Genomic DNA, 8,493 nt, shown 5'->3' with positions numbered 1-8,493 from the left:
AGGAGCAGATCCAATCAGCAAGCAGCGCGCGCAAACGTTCTAGGCCAGGAAGCCTTGTTACGCCCGGCGGAGAAGACCTGAAGTCCGTGGCACTGTGGTGGTAAGAGATAGGCAAGGGAGAGCGCCTTAACGGTTGAAAACTTGCCGCTGGGCCTGGCAGGTCCCAGGATGTGAAACTGCAGCCCCGATGGTGGGACCCTTACCTCACGGGAATTGTTTACCGGACGTCCAGCCAGTCCTTGTGACCGGCGCTTCTCCCACTCTAGAAACGCCCCGGGTTAGGAGAGATGGCGCGAGGGGCCCGGAATTGAGGGAACTGGTTAATTTGCGGGCCTCCCTTCAAGCTCTCCAAACTGACTTCTTGCTTGAAGAGGGGGGGCGGCGGGGGCGGAGAGAATTATGTACTGTATTCTTTCAAGAAAGTAAGGTAGAGAAAAAAATGTTATTAAAATCATAAAGAAGAGAAATACGTTTTCAGTACTGTATGTGTATTTACTGGAAAAAAAATCCTTGTATAAGTGGACCTGCGCAGTTCAGTACTATGTTGTTAAAAGGTCAACTCTGTTAGTTTCGGGTGGACATCATAATGATTGGCTATTTTTATATATTTCAAAATGATCACCACAGTAAGTCTAGTTAACATGTCACCATGCATACAGAATTTTTTTCTCTGTGATGCGAGCTTTTAAGATCTACTGTCTTAGAAACTTCCAAATACAGTATTATTAACTACAGTCACTATGCTGTGCATTTCATCCCCATGACTTACTGTTTTATAACCGCCAAGTTTGTACTTTCTGGCCCCCTTCACCCATTTTGCCCTCTCACCACTCTGCCTTTGGTAACTACCAATCTGTTCTCTGTATCTATGAGTTTGGTTCTCTTTCTTTCTTTCTTTTTTTTTGTTCCTCAAGATTCCACATCACACGTAAGTGGGATCATATGGTAATTGTCTTACTCGGTCTGACTTATTTCATTTAGCATAATGCCCTTGACGGCCATCATTGTTATTGCAAATGGCAAGAGTTCATTCTTTTTTATACCTCTGTGTGTGTGTGTGTGTGTGTGTTTATACATGGCCACATTTCCTTTATCCTTTCATTTGTCTATGAATACTTAGGTTGTTTCCATATCTTGGCTATTGCAAAATAATGCTGCAATGAACATGGTGGGTGCATATATCTTTGAATTAGTGTTTTCATTTGCTTCAGATAAATACCCAGAAGAGGAGTTGCTGGATCATATGATGGTTCTGTTTTTAATTTTTTGAGGAACCTCCAAAATACTTTTCACGGTGGCAGCGTAAATTTACATTCCCACCAATAGTGCACAAAGGTGCCCTTTTCTCCATATCCTCATCAAAATTTGTTATTTCTTGGCTTTTTGAAAATAACCATTCTAACAGGTATGAGGTGATATCTCATTGTGGTTTTGATTTGCATTTACCTGATGATTAGTGACGTTGAGCCTCTTTGCATGGTAGATGCCACTATTGGCCATCTTTCTTCTTTGAAAAATGTCTATTCAGATCCTCTGCCCATTTTTTAATTTTTAATTTTTTTATTTATTTTTTTGCTCTTTAGTTGTATGAGTTCTAATATACTTTGAATATTAACCCTTTATTAGATATGCTTTTCAAGTATTTTCTCCCCTTCCATTTTCATTTTGTTGATGGTTTCTTTTGCTGTGCAGAAACTTTTTAGTTTGCTGAATTCACACTTGTTTATATTTTCTTTTGTTGCCTTAGCTTTTGGTGTCAAACCCCCTCTCCCCCACCTGCCAAGTATCCTCGAGGAGATTACTGCCTGTATTTCTTTCAGGAGTTTTGTGGTTTCAGGTCTTACATTAAAGTCTTTAATCTATTCTGAGTTAGTATTTGTGTAATGTGTTAGATTATGGTCCTGTTTGAATCTTTTGCATGTGGCTATCCAGTTTTCCCAACACCATTTATTGAAGACACTGTTCTTTCCCCATTGTTTATTACTGGCTCCTTTGTTGTAAATTGACCATATATGTGTGGGGTTTATTTCTGGACTCTAGTCTGTTCCATTGATCTTAAGAGTTATATGGATACTTTCTATTAGTTTATTTCATGTATATTAGTCTTTTTCCAATAATAGTATGAGTTTCTTTAATTTGTTATTAGCTCTTTAAGTTTGTATAGCATAGTATCCCTAAATATAGCAATATTCTTCAATAAGTGAGTGGGAATTGGAATACTAACAGAGATCCTCAAGAGGATGACTTACTCTCTTTTCAGAAAGGTACATTTAAGGATACAAAATGTGGGAAAGGGATAAAGTTAAACTCTTACATGTTTTAATTTATTTGTATTCTCATGCTACATTGAGTTGCCATTTCAGCTAGTTTGTTGAACGTCTATCCACACACATGCACACACACAATTTCACATTTTTTTCACAAACTCATAATGTATTTTACTGATTAGTATCTACAAAGTGGGGAAAGATCAATTTGCACTTAATTTTTAAGTTAAGGTATATTTAAAATAAATATGTATATAAAATTTGACTCTTGCTTGAAAATATTCTAAAATTGTTAATGATTGTAGCTTTGTGAACTTAACTATATCTTTTATGTATAGCAAGAAAGATGTTCTGTGTAAACATTTTTGGATATGACATAAGTAATTTAACTAGTCTTACTAGTTGACTTCAGATAGTTAATAGTAATGTTAATAGCTAATAATGATTTAGTTCTTTATATGCTAGGGACTGTTCTAAGAGCTTTATACATATTAACTCATTTAACTGTCATAACTTTATGGGGTAAGTAATATTATCTTCATTTTACAGATAAGGAAACTGAGGCACAGACAGTTTAAGTGACTTGCCCAAGGTCACACAGCTTGTAAGTATTGAAGCCAGGATTTAAACCTAGACAGTCCGATTGTAGAGTTCACATAAAGTTTTTTGGATAATGTTGTAGTAAGCGTACCCATGTAGACTAAAGCAAATATATCTATCTATAGGATTATTCCTAGGAATAGAATTTCTGGGTCAGAAGATAACTGTATTTAAAGTTTTGATGGATATTTCTTATTATCCTCCAAAGTGATTGGTTTACCAACAGTGCACACCTCTTGTTCAACACTATTCTCAATATTGTTTCTTATGAAATTTTTCACTATTGCTAGTCTGGATGAAAAGTAACACTTGTTTATTTTGCTATATATATATTTTTTGCTATATATATGTATATATATATACACATATATTTTAAGATATATTTATTTGCGAAAAAGAGAGTGCATGTGAGTCAGGGAGGGGCAGAGGGAGAGGAAGAGAGAGCAGATTCTGCTCTCATCATGGAGCCTGACATGGGGTCAGTCTCATGACCCTGAGATCAGGACCTGAGCCAAAACCAAGAGTCAGCTGCTTAACTGACTTAACTGACTGACTGCTTAACTGACACCACCCAGGTGCCCTTAATTTGCATTTTTATGACTTCTGAGTAAGTTTAAGAATGCATTTTTCTATACTGAAAAGATATTTCTCATTTTTTTAATTCCCCATTTGTGTCCTTTGCCCATTTCTATTGGAATGTTTTTGTTGTTTAGCTTTTTATTGCAAAGTAAAATATAGATACCAAAACCCGCATAAAATAAATGTAAATTTTTTTTTTTTTAAGATTTTATTTATTCATCTGAGAGAGACAGAGATAGTGACAGAGAGCACGAGTGGGGAGGAGAGGGAGAAGCAGGCTCCCCACTGATCAGGGAGCCTGTCATGGGGCCCGATCCCAGGACCCCAGGATCACAACCTGAGCTGAAGGCAGACACCCAACCGACTGAGCCACCCAGGCGCCCCAATAAATAAATTATTATAAGGTGAATGCCTTTATCACCATGGAGATCAAGAAATAAAACTTTGATAATCACCTCAAAAGTCACTTATTTGGCCCATACCAATCACAGTTCTCTCTTCTACCTTCTCTCTCCCTCCCTCCAAAAGTAGTAGATGTCCTGATTTTTATGGTGATAACTTTTTGAGTTTAGGTGGTTTTTTTTTTTTTTTTAATGGTTGGTTGTTAGATTTTCTTTTCTTATTAATTTGTAGGCATTCATTATCCATTAAAAAAATTAAGTCTTGGGTGCCATATATATCACAAATATTTTCTTTAAATTTTGGGTTTTACATTTTAGCTTTTTTTTTTTTTTTTTGGTTGAGCAATTTGGATCTCTTACTCAGTGCCATGAGGGAAAATACACACAGTGTGGTGTCTTAGTAATGAGATGTTAGATTAAATTTTAACTTTTTTTTTTTTTAAAGATTTTATTTATTTGACAGAGAGAGACACAGCAAAGAGAGGGAACACAAGCAGGGGGAGTGGGGGAGGGAGAAGCAGGCTTCCCGCTGAGCAGGGAGCCCAATGTGGAGCTCAAACCCAGGACCCTGGGATCATGACCCAAGCCGAAGGCAGACGCTTAACGACTGAGCCACACAGGCGCCCCTAAATTTTAACTTTTTAATGATATCTTTGTCCATGTAGAATTTTTTAAAATTTTATAGAAATTTTACTTAGTTTTGTTAGAAATGCTTTCCCAATCCAAGCAAAAAAATTATCTCCATGTTTTCTTCATGTTCTATTTTATCATTTCTGTTTTTGGATTTTTTGAGGAATGCAGGGATGGTGTTAAGATTGAGGTATATATCTAGGCTTATTCCCCCCCCCCCCCCCGCAAATACTATGCAGTTAGTTAAAAAGAATGAGTAAGTTCTATAGAAGACCAAATTATACATGGGAAAAAAAAGCAATATAGTATATGAAATATCCTCCAATTTGGATTGTTCTTATATCCCTTTAATTTTCATTGCCGTGGGGGTACCTGGGTGGCTTAGTCAGTTAAGCATCTGCCTTTGGCTCAGGTCATGATCCCAGGGTCCTGGTATTGAGCCCCTCATTAGGCGGGAGCTTGCTTCTCCCTCTCCCTACCACTTGCTCGTGCTCGCTCACTCTCTCTCTGTCAAATAGATAAAATTTTAAAAAAATTTGCATTGCCATCTCTGTTATATATCATAGGTCCATAAATGTGTTCCATTGTTCAGTTTGCCTATCCATGTGCTAATTCCACACTATAAAAATTTGTATAGTTTTATAATAAGTTTAAAATCTGGTAAGGCAAATCTTCTCATGTTCTTCATGATGGTCTTGGCTGTTTTTGGCCCCTTGCCTTACCATAAACTTTAGAATTTGCTTGTCATGTGCCCCAAATACAAACAAAAACTTTGATCAAGATTTAATAGATCAACTTGGGGGAAAGTAACGTCTTCACAGTATTGAGTCCTTCAGTCTGTGAACATGATGTATCTCCCTAAGTTTCTTTAAAACCTCTCTATTGATAAGTTTGATTAAACAATATAAAACTTTAAGTTCCATAAAATTAGTATTTTGGGGGAGTGGGTTATTCTGATTTGTATTTGGTGTTGTGGGGTAGACATCTTCATTATTCTTTTTTCTTCTGTCTACTTCCTTAAAATTGTCCCACCTTTGCATTTCATGCCATCAGACTCCACCACCTACCACTCCTTGCAGTGGTTATCTAGCAAGATTATATAATGCTCCTTCATTTCTTGAAGATTTTTAGCTTCTTGCTCACTGCAACCCTCTGTAGCACTACTGTCATACTTCATGGTGATTTTAATGTCCATTTATGGCCTCTCTTTTTCTTGACCTCTTTTCCTCTATTGATTATATTCTCCATCTTAGAGTAGTTACTCATTCCTGTGGTCATACCTGAAAGACTGTCATTCTTTCACTTTGTCTTTGTCTGTACCTGTGCTGCTACATTATAGAAGAAAACATATAACCATGTTTTAGTTTCACTTTAAATTGATAACTAATAATCTCAAGTGGGCATTTAATGCTCTCCAGTTATTCTTCTATTTTATCCTGTCCCATTCTCTTATATATCTTTTATACATTTCTTAATGTATTTCTTAAATCTTCAGTGCTTTTCCCCATTCGCATTCACAGCTGATGACCTTAGTTACCATTTCCCTGAGAAAAGAGAAGCAGTCCAAATAGAACTTCCATAAGATCCTATCAACACATCTACTAATGTACCTGCATCTATGCCCCTAATATTCTGCCTACCCTTCCATTAAAATGAACTATATATACTTCATTCTTAAATCAACCTCTCTACATGTGTATTAAGTCCCATTCTTCTTTCTCTCCTGCAACTCCTACAATATTTCCTTCTGTGTTGTTTAAGGTGCTCTATTTTCTCCTGTCTTTCTTTTCCCCTGAAGATTTGTTTATTTCTTTTAGAGAGAGAGAGCGCATGTGAATGAGCAGGGGGGAGAGGCAGAGAGAGAATCTCACACGGACTCCCCGCTGAGCACAGAGCCCCATGTGGGGCTCGATCTCACGACCCTGAGATCATGACCTGAGCCGAAATCAAGGGTCAGATGCTCAACTGGGTGAGCCACCCGGGCACCTCGCTACCGAAACTACTCTTATGAAGGCCTCCAGTTCTGTGTATTTATTCCACTGAAATTATTGTGACAAATTATCCTAAGACTTCGAGGTGTAAAACAACCATTTACTATGCTCAGCAATTCTTTGCATCAAGAATTCAGACAGGATGCAGCAGGACAGCTTGTCTCTGTTCCACAATGTCTAGGCCCTTGTCTAGAAGACTCAAAAGTCTGAGGGCTGAATCATGAGAATGTCCATGTGCATGTCTAATGGTTGATGCTAGCTTTTGGCTGGGAACCTTGGTTCCTTTCTATGTGGGCTTCACCACTGGTCTCTTCATTTGTGCCAGTTTGGGCTTCCTCACAGCATGGTAGCTGCTTTGTAAGGGATAGTGTTCTGAGACAGAGGTATTAGTGGCATTGCCTTTTATGACTTAGTCTTGGAAGTCACTTCCATAGTGACTTCTATTCATAAAGACAGTCAGAAAGTCATAGTCAGGTTCATGGGGAGGATAAATAGGTTCTGCCTCTGAATAGGGAATGATAACCTGAAATATTGCTGTGACTGTTTATGGAAAATACAGTCCTCTACTCATGTTGCTAAATAAATTGTCAATTCTGTTTTTATCTTATTTGACCTTTCTCGCATTTGGTAATTTGATAATTCATCACTCCTTCCTTTAATACTTTTGTATTTTGAGTTTTAGGATTTCATACTCTTAATTTTCCTCTTACCTTATTGGTGCTTTTTAGACTCTTTTGGTGATTCTTCATCATTCTCTCCAGGTCTGGAACTCTTCTCATTTCTGCCTGTACACTCTTGCTTTTGTGATCTCACTCAGTCTCACGGCTTTAAATATTTTATATGGTGATGACTCAAATTCTAGCTTGAAACTTCCCCTTGAACTGCGTACTGTACATTCAGTTGCTTAATCAGACTCTGCACTAATAGACAACTTAAATTTAGCAAGTCTGAAATTGAATTCTTAATCATCACTCCCCCATATCTTGCTGAATCTGTTTCCTCCACTGACTTCTTCATCTCAGTAATCAGCTGGCAGCTCTATCTTTCCAATTGCTTAGGCCTAAACTTTTTTAATAATAAAAAATTTCTTGGATCATTGCAATAGCTTTCTAACTGGTTCCTACTTCTTACCTTACTGGCTGTTGTTAACCAGATTTGTACTGTTAAAATATAATTCAAATGATGTCATTCTCTTCTTGAAAACCCTCTAATTGTTTATCATCTCAGCCTAAGTCCTTAAAATGGCCTACAAAGCCCACATGATGTCATCCCTGTAATCTCTCTGACCCCGTCTTGTGTTCTCTGCCTTACTTTTGCTCCAATCACACTGGCTGCTTTACTGTTCTAGGACATGGCAGTCATATTTCCTGCCCTAGGGTCTTTGCATTGGCGGTTCCCTGCCTGGAACCTCTTACTCTAAATATCCCTGTCTCACTTCCTTTTTTTTTTCTTTTTAAGATTTATTTATTTATTTACGAGAGAGAGAATGAGAGAGAGAGAGCACGAGAGAGGAGAGGGTCAGAGGGAGAAGCAGACTCCCCGCTGAGCCAGGGAGCCTGATGCGGGACTTGATCCCAGGACTCCAGGATCATGACCTGAGCTGAAGGCAGTTGCTTAACCAACTGAGCCACCCAGGCGCCCCCTGTTGCACTTCCTTATCTCCTTCATGTTTTTGCTCAGTTGTCAGCTTCTCAGTGACCTTAAATGACCACATTATGTGTAAAATTACATTACCTCTGCCTAAGCACTTCCTGTTTTCTTCCCTGTCTTGCTTTCCTCCATAAAATTATTATTATTTCCACTTATATTGGGGTGCCTGGATGGCTCACTTGGTTAAGCGTCCCACTCTTGATTTCGGCTTAGCTCATGATCTCAGGGTTCTGAGATGGAGCCCCACTTGGGCTCCTCGCTCAATGGGGAGTCTGCTTGAGGATTCTCTCTCTCCCTCTCCCTCTGCCCCTCCTCCTGCTAGCGTGTGCTCTCTCTCTCTTGCTCTCTCTCTGTCTCTCTCAAATAAATAAATAT

This window comes from Neomonachus schauinslandi, chromosome 7 (assembly GCF_002201575.2).
Source record: "Neomonachus schauinslandi chromosome 7, ASM220157v2, whole genome shotgun sequence".
Classification (NCBI taxonomy): Eukaryota; Metazoa; Chordata; class Mammalia; order Carnivora; family Phocidae; genus Neomonachus; species Neomonachus schauinslandi.
This window is presented reverse-complemented; position numbering follows the sequence as displayed.